Source organism: Pseudophryne corroboree, chromosome 2, assembly GCF_028390025.1.
Source record: "Pseudophryne corroboree isolate aPseCor3 chromosome 2, aPseCor3.hap2, whole genome shotgun sequence".
In the NCBI taxonomy this organism is placed as follows: domain Eukaryota; kingdom Metazoa; phylum Chordata; class Amphibia; order Anura; family Myobatrachidae; genus Pseudophryne; species Pseudophryne corroboree.
In genome coordinates this window covers 493,391,468-493,407,052 of record NC_086445.1, presented here as the reverse complement: position 1 = coordinate 493,407,052, position 15,585 = coordinate 493,391,468, and the positions used below count along the sequence as shown (strand labels likewise).

General features: G+C 43.7%; 1 long non-coding RNA gene across 1 annotated transcript in view; it reads left to right on the top strand.

Annotated features, from left to right (window-relative positions):
* Nucleotides 1–1,915: 1,915 nt before the first annotated feature.
* The window catches only part of LOC135050910 (uncharacterized), a 164,475-nt gene continuing 150,805 nt past the window's right edge, over nucleotides 1,916–15,585 (top strand). The window contains exon 1 of the long non-coding RNA XR_010241918.1: nucleotides 1,916–2,043. This is a non-coding gene — a long non-coding RNA (uncharacterized LOC135050910). The remainder of the gene's footprint in view (nucleotides 2,044–15,585) is intronic.

Below are 15,585 nucleotides of genomic sequence, written 5' to 3'. Positions count from 1 at the left end.
CATTTTTTGGTTATAAGCCCTCATTTGATGATAGCCAACTTAATATAATAATAAAAAAGCAGGTAATATTATTATTATTTTATTATGTATACATTACTGTATTTACTAAGTAGGACAGCATACAGGGGCAGTGTGTGCATGACCTACCCGCTTACACTCCATTTAAGATGCCATATGGTACAGTACAAAGGAAATATTTAGCAGTTACTGGTACTTTTTGGGCTGACAGTGCCAACACAAGCATCCAAACAAGTGCTGCCCTTAGGCACGTGCTTAATGGAAACTTCGCCTCTGTTTGCCACTATATATATTTTTACTTTTAATTTGGTTCCTCCACGCCGGAAATTTTACTATGATCTATTTACCACTTGGAGTCAGTTTGGGGAGTGCTTACATTTTCCTGGCTACAATGGATGCAGCCACTTTGTATTCACCAGTAATTGCACCATGGCATTGGTCAACCATTTCTTATAGCCACAAATACATATAGAAATTGCATTCCTATGTGGTTTGATGAACAGTAATATTGTCATCTGTATATGAATGCCTTGTATTGTGGCTGTGTTTCTCAAATTAATTTAATAGATTATTTATAAATTGACGTTTATCATATGAATGATTCTCTACTGTAGTTAAGTATCTATTTTTATCTGCCTTATAAAAGTTGATCTTTTGGACTATTACCTCCAGTGTAGGGATCAGACAGTCATACAAGTGGTCCATTAACAGTCAATAACGTCAATGGGCCTCCAAAAAATCCATAATCTTTGCGTACAACGGCCGGCTCGTGAAATCTCCTTTTATCTCTTGTGCTGCATTCCAGACCGTAAGCGGCCTGCATTGGGTAATCATAGTAAGGTCAAACTTCACTGAGGTTTAATGTCCCAGATTAATTGTTTAAAAGAAGAACAAAACAAAAAAGAAAGACCACTGTTCATGCAAGCCCTACCCTTGATCAGAGCGGTTAGAGGACAAATGTCACGTACAGCATCGAGCTGCTGTGGATCCTGTTGTTAGGTGAGTGCGATGAGTCACAAAACAAGTTGTGAAACAGCAAGCCTTTTATAGTAATGTGACCCAGAACATTACATTTCCACAGCACACTCTAAAAACCCGTGGTGACTTTTTAGCATTGACCTACTTAGAGTAATCTTCCTGATTCCAACAGCTTGAGTTCCATCTGGATAAAAATTGCAGCCGCCATGTCTCATTGTGAGATATTGTAACCTGAAAATGAGCAGGCGAAAGTCTGAGCAGAAAAGAGAATGCATGAAACAGTTATTTGTGTGATCAAGTCATTCTCACTGTCACTCAACAATCTGCACAACACAGTTTTGTTTTTGTTTTTTTACAAACCTGAATGAGTCACCAGCACTAACACAAAGAGCCCAGCATCTATTATTTCCTTATCTATAATAAGCTGTCATCTTCCTGGGAATTTTGTTTTAAATGTAATAATGGTACCAATACTTCTCTGAAACGTGCTGTTTTTCCACAGTTTGCATTTCACGATCCGCTGCTATGCTTGCCTATAATTACGCTGCTTGTATGAGGCAGGAAGGTCGAAGTAAGACAATGTGAGAGAATTGTTTTATAGTTGTACATTCCTGTCAAGAATGAAACATCTATATCTCAGACTTGCCTACCCTCCCCCATTCAGCGGGATGCTCCCGATTTTTAAGTGAGCCTCCCGCTGCCCCCCAAAACTTGCCTGCCCCCCGGATTTTCAGGGTCCTCACCGAAAATCAGCACTGCGCATGTGCAAGTCCGGAGGGCCCAGCACCTGCACGGGAGACTTCGGGGGCGGCAGTGTCCGTCTTGCTAGGCACACTGCACAGTGACAAGGAAGCAGTCTCAATCAGGGGTGTGCTTCCTGTGGCTGGCCCCTCCCACTACACTCAGAGAGAGAGAGCTGCGTGTATGAGGCCAGCAGCAGCAGAAGCTGACCTCTCGCTCTGCTCCTCAGCTCTCACTGCTGCCTTCCCACACTGTCCTGGGGTCGTCCTCCAGTCTGCTCCTAAGAGGAAGGAACAACATAGCCAGGTGACTGCTGTGTGTAATGGGGGGAATGTAATGTGGCACTGACTGGGTGTAATATGGGGTAGGGGGCTGGGTTGATTCTATTTCGGAGTGGGAGAAGGGACCTTCTGACGTATCTAGGGGAGGAGACACGTCGCCAGGGGGAGGAGCTACGGGCGAGCAGGGTACCCGAAAAGTACCCTCGCGGGCACGCTTTGCTCGCCACCTGATTACTAAAGGTAATAGTTGGTGGCGTGGATAGTAGAGGAACTATCACGCTGGCCTAGCTCCTCCCCCTTGTGTTGTGACTCCTCCCCCAGACGGAAAAGGTCCCTTAGCCCACTTGATTCTAGCATCTACCGGTAGATGCTAGAATCAAGTGGGCTAAGGGACCTTTTCCGTAAGGGGGAGGAGTTACGATGCAAGGGGGAGGAGCTAGGCCAGCGGGGGATAGTTCCTCTACTATCCACGCCACCAACTATTACCTTTAGTAATAAGGTGGTGAGCGAAGCGGAGCGGAGCGAGCCACCGTGCCCGAAGCGTGGCGAGCGTACTTTTCGGGTACCCTGTTCGCCCGTAGCTCCTCCCCCTGGTGACGTAGCTCCTCCCCTCAATACGTCACAAGGTCCCTTCAGCCCCTCCGATATAGAACCAACCCTGAGTGCAATGCTTCCTTTATATGGATAGGACTGTACAATATTAGTTCATATTTACCACATCCATGCACCGATGGAGGGATATTCCCTTGAGCATGTATATGTCGCACGTAATGTCGGAGCCATCAAGTTGATTACAGGGTCCGTAGTTGACTCACTCAAAATCACTAAGGCATACCCTCCAACATTTTACACACAAAAATTGGTACAAATTGGAAAAAGGGGCGTGGCCACGGGTAAAAGGGGGGGCGTGGTCACGCCCCTTTTCCTATACTTTCAATGGAAGTTTGGAGAGCCAAAAATAGGTACAGACCATAAAAAAAAGGTACTGTACCTATTAAAAAGGTACAGTTGGAGGATATGCTAAGGTTGTCCTGGGAAGATCCACAGTCAGATTTCCAGCTGGTTTAAATCCAGAAGTTGGTCCAGGCAAGAGTGCTGCAATCCTTATGTTATGGGTGGAGGTAAGTACCCATCCCAGATGGAGACGGAGTTTCTCTATCTTGCATCAAATGACAATGGGACATTAGCTGAGGTGCAGATATAACACCTGATTACCTTACTATGTATTTAGAAATTTACAATACAGTTTTGTCACTCCCAGGGCCAAAAATACACAAATCAAAGCAAGTGTGAAGAAAAATAAATGATATGTTCTATTTTGCTGTAGATGATTTTTTTTGTCCATGTCGTCATTTGCCCCTTTACTACAGATTGAAAAGCAGGACATATTGTGCCATTTGTTATGGCGATGAGAAGTATATACTCCAAAACACTTATCTTTCAACAACACTGCAATGTAAAGCCCCATACACACTGGGCAACCTTCCTTAATAAGCAATCAGCGATATATCATTGATTGCTAATTAGGGGAGATCGCCAGTACATACATACTGAACAATATTGATGAACTATATCATTCAGTGATGTCATCCTCTGCACTCCCCAAACATGTAGCTCAATGATATAGTTAAAGTTTAGCTGCATGTTCAGTAGATAATGCCTGAATGAGAATGACCCCCGTGTAAGCGCATCATTCATTGTTTAGGCGTACACACTAGACTATATGAACAATAGATCTTTTAAAAAAGATCATTATCGTTCATCTTGTTTAGTGTCTCGCCCAGTGTGTATGGGGTTTAAGAGTTAGCAGGATGTTTTATTTTTATGTAACATATAAACATTTCAATACATGGGTTTAGTTGTTCTGTGAAACTGCAATAATATCAATATTTTTTAAAAGTGCCAAAGAACCATAAGATCTGCGTACTTCTTTCCTCCAACTCTATTTCTTAGATCAGTGGTGCCCAAACTCAGTCTCAAGGCACGCTAACAGCTCAGGTTTTAAAGATATCAATTAAGCCCAAATAACTAATTAGTATCTCAGGCACTTTGAATACACCCCCTGTGCACAAACATGGTTACACTTTAAACCTGGACTGTTGGCATGGCCGGCAATAGAAATCTTGGGGCTTGGTACACCGAAATCTCTGGGCCCCAATCCCAACAGCCCCCTGTAAAGTACCCTAACCCTCCCCTGCCCCCTATCCTCCTAACCCTAATCCTCACTTGTGGGCAGGGCTTAAAGTGGTCCTGGAGAGGTGGTGGAACTCATTTTACCCACCACCCAGAGGCGGATTGGCCATAGGGTTTACAGGGATGATTCCCTGTGGGCCGACGCACCCGTGGGGCCTGTTTTGTTTGAGGACATGTGGTCCTGTTTATAGACATAATGAATAAGATGCTAAATAATTTGCATATATGAAAATTACTTTGCCACTTAGCCTGTGATTGCAGATGATCTAGTGTATGCTCTGTCTGCCTGCTTGGCTGACATATAAGATTGAGTGAATAGTGATTGGGATACGGTTGGTGTAATGAGCAAGAAAATATATCTTTCTAAAGAAAGATATAGTTTCCTAACTTCTGAAGGTGTATCACATAATGTGCTCATATTTAATTTTATTTATTTTTAACATCCCCCTTGATGCTGGACATGCCCACTATCTGGAAAGTCTTGGGAGGAGGGTGCTGCTGCCATGGCCCATGGCTAGACCTTACACCTCTGGTGCTGCCCATGTGGGGCCACTAGTACAAATTTTTCCAGGGCCACTTTTTGTTCCCAATCTGCCCCTGCTACCACCTACCCCGTCTCCCTTCCCACTCTCACATTAAGTGAGGCCAGGGCCAGTGCTATTGTTTTTGCCCCCCCCCCCCCCTGCAAACTATAAATAAGTGCCATACTTGCCATACTTTATAATGGGACATTAGGGGTAATTCAGACCTGATCACTAGGCTACGTTTTCTCACAGCCTGCAATCAGGTCTGAAATGCGTATGCGTATGCACCGCAATGCGCAGGCGTGGCAGACCGCAGCAACGGAAATTGGTGCATAGCGAAGGGATGGTGCGAAAAAAGCGATCGCACGGGCGATCGCAAGGTGACTGAGAGGAAGAGGGCATTTATGGGTGGCAACTGACCATTTTCAAGGAGTGTCTGGAAAAACACAGGCGTGTCCAAGCGTTGGAAGGGAGGGTGTCTAACGTCAATTCCGGTCCCGGACAGGCTGATGTGATTGCAGCGGCTAAGTAAGTCCTGGGCTGAGCAGAGACTGCACAAAATCAGTTTGAGCAGGTCTGCTACACATGCGATCGCACACTTGCATAGCTAAAATACACTCCCACAGCGATCAGATCTTAATTAGGCGCATTGATCAAACAAAGAAGCTGTGTGGTCACACAATAGTATCCCCAACCACACAATAGCACAATCTTATTCACATTACACCACATGTAGTGCTCCTGATTCATGTTATACAACATGGTAATGCTTCTCTTTGCATGTAATGCCACACAGTAGTGCCCCTTACATACAATGCCCACAGTAGTGCCCCTTATACACAATTCAAACAGAAATAGTGCCCCTTACACATAAAGACCACATTTGTAGTGCCCCTTACACATAATGACCACAGTAGTGCCACGTATACACAAAATGCCCACATTAGTAGTGCAGCTTATAAATAGAAATGCCCACAGTAGTAGTGCCCCGTACACATAATGCCCCCAATAGTAGTGCCCCTTACACATAATGACCACAGTAGTGCCTCTTATACACATAATGCTCACAGTAGTGCCCCTTATACACATCTCTGCCACTGTCACTCCAGCAGCTCACCGACTGTGTCCCTCCAGTGGCTCCATGCCCTGTATCCCTCCAGCAGCTTCCCCACCTCTCTTTTCTTCTAGCCCCCTCTTATCTTGTCTTCAAGATGCACGGAGCCTGCTCTTCTTTATGGCTCCTCTTCACTTCAGCAGCAGTGACAGCATGACATCACATACGTCGTGCCGGAAAAGGTGGCCACTGGGACCTGAGGAGGGGATGATTACTGTCCAACAGACACAATGGGGTAAATTTACTAAGATGGGAGTTCTATTTAAGATGGGATGTTGCCCATAGCAACCAATCAGATTCTATGTATTATCTTCTGGAAGGTCCTAGATAAGTGAGAAGTAGAATCTGATTGGTTGCTATGGGCAACATCCCATCTTAAATAGAATTCTCATCTTAGTAAATTTACCCCAGCGTGTGTGAGTACCCGGAGGGGTGAGCTGTAAATGGAGAAGGACCATGGAGCCACCAGGACCTGAGGAAGGGGGAGGTGGCTGCAGCTCATCAGTAGCACTAGTGCCGACTGCATCATCTATTGATGTAGGTAATGGGTCAAGTTTTTCTATTGGAATTACTGTGCAGGGCAATGGAGGTGGTGGAACTAGTTCCCCTTACCATTACATGTGGTGGAACTCAGTTCCACCTCGTTCCCCCCCACTTTAACCCCTGCTTGTGGATGCCTAAACCTAACCCTCCCGGGTGGTGTCTAACCCTAACCCTCCCTTCCCCACTGCCTAAACCAAGCCCTCCGCACTTGGTGCCTAACCCTCACACCCCATCCTAAGTACCTAAAACTAACCCTCCCTCCCCGGTACCTAACCATACTTTTGCCGTTCCTGCACCCTAACACCCCTAAGAGAGCATTGCAGTAACCACAATATAATATAGGGAGCGCTTCTGTAATATTGTATACTGAGAATTACACAGTATATGGTATTACAGGTGTGTTATGGCATAGCTGTCAATAACATATACTGAGAATTACATGCTTTACAAAGGATTGCACATGTGGTACTGTGCAGCTGTCACTGATATACAGGGGTGTATCTAGGGGTCTGAGCGCCCCTGGCAAAGTAAAGGACTGGCGCCCCACACCTGCCCATATTTGAAATATCGAAGGCGCATGTGCCAAAAAGGGGGCGTGGCCACTCAATAGTACTCAAATACAAATTACACCACTCAGTAGCATTCCTTACTAACATTACACAGCACAGTTATGTCCGTTGTTTCACGTTACGCTACACAGTAGCACCGCTTATACACATTATGCCATACAGTAGGGCCTATAATATATATATATATATCCAAAAAATGCTAACCCAGTATACCATAATATATATCCATTCCAATAAGAAGAGGTGCACTCACCAGGGACTTTTCAGCAGGTTTTATTTACTCACATCACCAATGCAGACAAAAACTTAACGTAACCTTTCTCAAGACATCCCACCAGTAGAAGAGACACACACACACATATATTATATATAGTGGTCATAGTGGAAATTGTGAAGTGGGGGTATGGAAAAGTGAAGGTTGCAATTATGTGCGCGCCAAAGGCGCGTGCACTCAGGGAAAATGAGGTGTGGCCACTCAAAAGGGGGCATGTCCTTAAGTGTAGTGTACCACATCATATACCCCTTATACACATTATGCACCACAATAGTAGGACCCCTTATACCATCTAGTACTAGTGCCCCTTACACATTATGCCACACTGCATGAGCCAAAATTCACATTATCCAACACTGCATGAGCCAAAATTCACATTATGCAACACGGAATGAGCCAAAATTCACATTATGCAACATGGGGGTAAATTTACTAAGGTGGGAGTTCTATTTAAGATGGGATGTTGCCCATAGCAACCAATCAGCTTCTACTTCTCATTTACCTAGCACCTTCTAGAAGATAATACCTGGAATCTGATTGGTTGCTATGGGCAACATCCCATCTTAAATAGAACTCCCATCTTAGTAAATTTACCACATGGTATGAGCCAAAAGTCTCATTATGCAACACAGGGGTATATTTACTAAAAATCGTATTTTCCCGTTTGAGGTCAAAGTTCAATCACGAATGACATCGAAAGTGTAAATTTGCAACTTTTTGAAATAAGTACGACTAATTTACTAAGCTGTCGTATTCTGCATTTTCGGTTTTACCGATGTCGATGTCATTCGTTTTTTTTGGCAGTGTTTTACGTGAGTGACTTGTAAAACACTGCCGACTTTAATACAATGAATCTCGGCCGGATCTGAGAGATTGTGCACCTTTTATTAAAAAAAAATCAGTGTTAAAATCACGGCAGTGTTACAATGTAGCGCCTATGCGCTCCATTGTAACCAATGGTGGGAAATTTGTGGTCAGCGGTTGACCGAAAGTAACCTCACCGCTGACCACAAAGTTCCCACCATTGGTTACAATGGAGCGCATAGGCGCTACATTGTAACACTGCCGTGTGCTGCCTGTCATACAGTACAGGAGCACACAGCCAATCAGGAGGGTGCCACAATGTGGCGCTCCCTGATTGGCTGATGGAACCCTCTAGGACATAAGTCAGAGGGGGTTTCTGGCATTCGGGGAAAGGGGTCCCATGTGAAAACATGGGGCCCCTTTCAGTGCGAGGTCGGGTGTCCGTTTTTTTATTTTGACAAGTACCTGGATTACAAATGGATTACAAGAAGAGCCATCTACACTGGATTTTGTGAGTATAATTTTTTCAACAGGTACACCATGGATTCTACATGGAGAAGAGGACCGACCCTCGTGTGAACATAGGTAAGTATGTGTATATGGAGGTGTGGATGTATGCATTAAAGTTATACTTTCAAGGTGTGTGTCTTATGTTTTTATTGGGGTATTTTTTTAGTAGTAGTACTACAGGTACCAGCGGGCCCGGTTTTCCTCCGCATGCTGGTACTTGTGGTTCTCCAAGTACCAGCTTGCGGGGGAGGCTTGCTGGGACTTGTAGTACTGCTACTAAAAACAATATTCTTTTTTTTACAAAATGGCTATCAGCCTCCCATCCGCAGCCCTTGGATAGGGGGGACAGCCTCGGGCTTCACCCCTGGCCCTTGGGTGGCTGGAGGGGGGGGACCCCTTGATTGAAGGGGTCCCCACTCCTCCAGGGTACCCCGGCCAGGGATGACTAGTTGGTTATGTAATGCCAGGGCCGCCGGGACCTATATAAAAGTGTCCCCCGGCTGTGGCATTATGTATCTGGCTAGTGGAGCCCGGTGCTGGTTTCAGAAATACGGGGGACCCCTACGCTTTTTGTCCCCCGTATTTTTGGAACCAGGACCAGGCGCAGAGCCCGGTGCTGGTTGTTTAAATATGGGGAACCTCTATCATTTTTCCCCCCATATTTTTGCAACCAGGGCCGGCTCAAAGAGCCCGAGGCTGGTTTGGCTTAGGAGGGGGGACCCCACGCATTTTTTTTTAAAGAAAATAACACTTTCCCATCCCCTTCCCACTGATAAACATGCACGGATCTCATGGATCCGTGCATGCCTATCCAAACACGGGATAAAAAAGCAGGTCTGTTTTTTTTTAGCACTTTTTCACGAATTGTATTTCAGCATGGCAGTGTTTGGCTATTGTCGGCAGTGTTTGTGATTTGCACTTTTTAGTAAATTACCGATTTCTACCAAATTGCAGGCGTATTTGACCAATGGTGTATTGATTCGTGATTTTTTCCTAGGACTTCCAAAATATTACGAATGCCCTCATCACTGCCGAGATTTTTGCTTATTAAATTACCGAAATGACACTTTGAAGAAAAAACGGCATCTCGGTCAAAATCGGGACCTTAGTAAATATACCCCACAGACTGAGCTAAAATTCACATTACCCCACACAGAATGAGCCAAAATTCACATTACCCCACACAGTATGAGCCAAAATTCACATTACCCCACCCACATTACCCCCCAAAATTCACATTTCCGCACACAGTATGATCCAAAATTCACATCACCCCACACAGTATGAGCCAAAACTCACATTACCTCACCCACATTATCCCCCAAAATTCACATTTCCACACACAGTATGATCCAAAATTCACATCACCCCACACAGTATGATCCAAAATTCACATTACCCCACACAGTATGATCCAAAATTCAGGGACAGGGAGAGTGACAGCAGGGACATAGTTACAGGGAGAGTGACAGCAGGGACAGTGACAGAGAGACAGCAGGGACAGTGACAGACAGAGTGACAGCAGGGACAGGGAGAGTGACAGAGAGTGACAGCAGGGACAGAGAGAGAGTGACAGCAGGGACAGGGAGAGTGACAGAGGGACAGAAAGAGTGACAGAGGGACAGTACCTGAGCAGCTGATGGGGCTATGTTCAGCGGCGGTGCAGAGGTTGAAGTCAGCGGCAGTGAAGAGAAGGCCCTGGGCAGTGGTGGTGACCAGGAGAAGGCCCTGGATGGCGTAGCGGAGGATGACATGGGCGGCAGCGGCGGAGGACATGGGCGGCAGCGGTGAAGAGGAGGAAGCCCAGGGCTGTGTGGAGATGGCCTTCGGTCCCTATGACCGTGGCGTCACCATTTGAAATCTATTCCAGTGTATACTGGCCCACTTTGAGCATTATATATATATACACACATACATACACACACACACACACAATATTCCCCAGCACTCCAGGATCCCCTTAGGGTAACGTGTTCCAGGCCACTCCTAGGGGGTATGTGCCCCAAAATATGCAGGCAGGAATGAACAGGCAGAACTCGGAGACTCCTAAATAGTAAAATATCCCAACAGGGTGGTTTCATTAATCTACATTTTGGGGATGGTCTTCCTTTCAGGTCCTGAAGAAGGGGAAATCACCCCCGAAACATAAATTAATAAAAGCACCCCCTTGGGACAGTTCACTATTTTCGAGTCTCTGAGTGCCACTAAATAATCGCAGGGTGGTGACGGCACTCTTCAGACTTGCACAGTGTCCGTGGTATATCCCCAAAACATGACGGCCTAATGGTCAATAAACGGACACTGCCTTAAGGACCCTGTGCAAGTCTGATGAGTGCCGCCACCACCCTGCGATTATATATATATATATATATATATATATATACACAGCAAAACGAGGCGGCACTCGGAGTCGGTGTAAACAAATATAACGTGTATTAAGAATAAATGTCAACGTTTCGGGGACCAACTCCCCATCTTCCCCCGAAACGTTGACATTCATTCTTAATACATGTTATATTTGTTTACACTGACTCCGAGTGCCGCCTCATTTTGCTGTCTATATGAGGCGTGTGTCTTCTGTGGAGGGCACCGGAGCAAGCAAGTTCCTTGGTTGGATCAACTGAGTGCCGGAACGCAGGTGTGTGTGTGTGTACACACACACACACATATATACACACATATATATAACACTAGTAAAAGTCCGGCACTCACATATCCACAGGGTAACTTGATCCGGTGCCAGCATAAGCCTTGCAGCTACGTAGTTTTCAAATGATGCGGCACTCGTGAAACAGGCAACAATGCAAAATCAGCAAATCAACGTTTCAGTTTATTCAACTGTTTTCAAGATATAATAAAATCAATACATCACTCACCTATATACCCGTCACCATCACCATGTGTCACAAACAGCTGGAGTTGTTTCTCAAACCGCCCGCTGAAGATGACGTCATGACGCATCCAGCGCCTCCTGATGACGTCATCCGTCGCACACCACGTGACCAACACCGCATCTGTTGCCAAGCAACCAATATTACAAATACGGATCACCATGCCACTTCCTGTATCATGTAAACATACTTAAACAGACTTAGACAGCGCTGATCATTATATATATAGACTAAATAAAACTTAATACAAGATTTCCAAATGTTATCCCACAGAAATGCATAGCGAAATTCAATAAACAATAATCCATATCTATAAATCTAATCCGGCATAGGCTAATGATATATAATAATTAATAGGGAGTGAAATATCTGTATATTTTAATATTTTGAACCCCTATATGTATGTAAACATTAATGACCTCTGAGCTAATTTAGCAAGTTAAAGAAAACAGGTAAACGAGACGGATTCATTTAGCCCTTTTGGGGCCAATACATCAAGTTTAGAGATCCAATAGGCTTCCCTTTGTAATAGCTTTTTGTTTCGATCTCCACCACGGTTGTTCGGAGGAATAGAATCAATCATTCTGTATCTTAAGGTAGTTAGCGGATGATTTTTCTCAGCAAAATGTCTTGCTACAGGTTGTTCGCTAGTACCTTTAATCAATGCAGTTCTAATAGCATGGCGATGATTCGCCATCCTTTCTTTAAATTTAGTTTGTGTTTTTCCAACATAAGATAATGCACAAGTGCATGTCAATTGATAAATTACAAAGCAGCTATTGCAAGTCAAATGATGTTTTATTTTAATGGGCTTGCCTGTCTGTGGATGATTAAAGGTATCACCAGAAATCATAAACCCACATGTTACACATCCACACCGAAAGCATCCAGGTTTTCTAACAGACAGAAATTGACTCTTCTCACTGGGTGTGACAAAATTGGTTTTCACTAAGATGTCCCGTAGGCTCCTCCCCCTTGAATAACATGGCATCAACTGGGAGTTGGTTAAACCAATCTCAGGATCCGTTTTAATTAAAGGCCAGAGTTTTTTGGAACTCTTCTGTATATTGGATGACATGGTGGTAAATTGGGATACCCAAGGGATCCGATGTTTATTATCTTTATCTTTTATTTTGCGTTTAAGTAAATCAGCTCTATTAATAGATAATACCCGTCTCTTGGTATCCAACAGCAGTTGCCTATGATAACCTCTTGACGCAAACTTCTCAATTATGACATCTAGTTGAATAATGGTCCTCTCAGGATCACTATTGAGTCTATGCACACGGAGCATTTGTGAATAGGGTAACCCCATCTTCAAGCTCCGCGGATGGCAACTGTTATATTCAAGTAATGAATTTCTATCTGTCGGTTTGGTGAACAATGTGGTTGTGAACACATTATTCTCCTTTAGAATCCGTACATCTAGAAAATCAATAGTATCTTGGCTCATTGTCCATGTAAACTTTACTGGACTAGGGGAGAGATTGTGCCCTTCCATTAATTTAATAAACAACTCCTGTGGCCCATTCCAAAAAATCAGTAAATCATCAATAAAACGCGTATAGAAATATATATGGGAAGAAATCTCAAAGTCACTGAAAAATAACAAATCTTCAACCATAAACATAAATGTATTGGCATACGCCGGGGCTACGGAAGACCCCATAGCGCCGCCAGTCAGCTGTAAATAATACTTATTGTCAAACATAAAATAATTACTTTTAAGTATCAGGTCCAATGCTAACAATATAATTTCAATATGGTCCTGTCTCATGGCACCATCACCCTTCAAAAGCTCACCCACAGCACGAATACCTTCATCATGGGGAATGACCGTATATAAACTTGATATGTCGGCAGTAATTAACCATAAGTCATCAGGTAAATCGTGTAGAGCCATAAGTTTATTAAGCAACATAGTGCTATCCAACAAAAAATGTTTATGTCTCTGAACCAGAGGCTGTAAAATAGAATCAAGCCATACAGATGTTGGCTGGAACAGAGAACCCCGAGCAGAGATAATTGGTCTCCCAGGAGGGGGGGTTATCCCTTTGTGTATTTTAGGGAGCGTGTATAGAATTGGAGTAATAGGGTGTGATGGTACCAGTATTGACAGCATCCTTTCCTCGATCAATGAAATATCCATAGCATGAGTAAGAACCTCAATCAGTTGTTTCCTAAAGGGAATCGTCGGATCACCCTTTAATACCTTATACACAGTTGTATCAGATAATTGACGGTAGATTTCTTTAGCATAATCAATTGAATCCTGTAAAACAATTGCTCCGCCCTTATCGGCGGGGCGAATGATCAAAGAAGCATTATTAGACAAAGTGCTAAGTGCATGTCTCTCTAGTGAGGTCAGATTAGGATATGGACACAGTTCTTTATCACTTTGTGCATCTCTTTTGACCTGATGGTCTAGTGTCCGAATAAAGGTTTTTATTGAGGCGTTATTGGAAACAGGGTCAAAACTAGACTTTTCACAGAACTGAGTTAGCTGAGGTGGTATGGAAGTGGTGTTCATACTAGAGGGCTGCTGATTTTTATGAAAATATTCCTTCAGTCTCAGTAAGCGATTGAGCTTATATTTCTCGATTTGCCATCGGAATTCATCATGAGAATTAGAAGGAATAAAAGAAAGACCTTTCTGTAGAACACTGATTTCACTACAAGATAATTTGTAAGATGACAAGTTGTAAATTATTTCCTCCGTGGGAGGGGGGGTCTTCCACTTCTTGCCCCTCTGGTTCTGCCTCCCTCTTCTAGTGTGCCGTCGTGTATAATATGTCCCCTGTTCCGGGTAGTCACGGCTAAAGGGCCAGATGGTTTTCGTCTATTTATATATCTAGGACGTTCCCCTTCACTTTCAGGGGGTCAGACTGAATATGGGCGACGCAAGCCTTTTTTTTTAGACGTAATTATCCCAGAACACAAATGGACACTGATTCCTCATTGGAAAATTCTAGTGAAGGGGAACGTCCTAGATATATAAATAGACGAAAACCATCTGGCCCTTTAGCCGTGACTACCCGGAACAGGGGACATATTATACACGACGGCACACTAGAAGAGGGAGGCAGAACCAGAGGGGCAAGAAGTGGAAGACCCCCCCTCCCACGGAGGAAATAATTTACAACTTGTCATCTTACAAATTATCTTGTAGTGAAATCAGTGTTCTACAGAAAGGTCTTTCTTTTATTCCTTCTAATTCTCATGATGAATTCCGATGGCAAATCGAGAAATATAAGCTCAATCGCTTACTGAGACTGAAGGAATATTTTCATAAAAATCAGCAGCCCTCTAGTATGAACACCACTTCCATACCACCTCAGCTAACTCAGTTCTGTGAAAAGTCTAGTTTTGACCCTGTTTCCAATAACGCCTCAATAAAAACCTTTATTCGGACACTAGACCATCAGGTCAAAAGAGATGCACAAAGTGATAAAGAACTGTGTCCATATCCTAATCTGACCTCACTAGAGAGACATGCACTTAGCACTTTGTCTAATAATGCTTCTTTGATCATTCGCCCCGCCGATAAGGGCGGAGCAATTGTTTTACAGGATTCAATTGATTATGCTAAAGAAATCTACCGTCAATTATCTGATACAACTGTGTATAAGGTATTAAAGGGTGATCCGACGATTCCCTTTAGGAAACAACTGATTGAGGTTCTTACTCATGCTATGGATATTTCATTGATCGAGGAAAGGATGCTGTCAATACTGGTACCATCACACCCTATTACTCCAATTCTATACACGCTCCCTAAAATACACAAAGGGATAACCCCCCCTCCTGGGAGACCAATTATCTCTGCTCGGGGTTCTCTGTTCCAGCCAACATCTGTATGGCTTGATTCTATTTTACAGCCTCTGGTTCAGAGACATAAACATTTTTTGTTGGATAGCACTATGTTGCTTAATAAACTTATGGCTCTAAACGATTTACCTGATGACTTATGGTTAATTACTGCTGACATATCAAGTTTATATACGGTCATTCCCCATGATGAAGGTATTCGTGCTGTGGGTGAGCTTTTGAAGGGTGATGGTGCCATGAGACAGGACCATATTGAAATTATATTGTTAGCATTGGACCTGATACTTAAAAGTAATTATTTTATGTTTGACAATAAG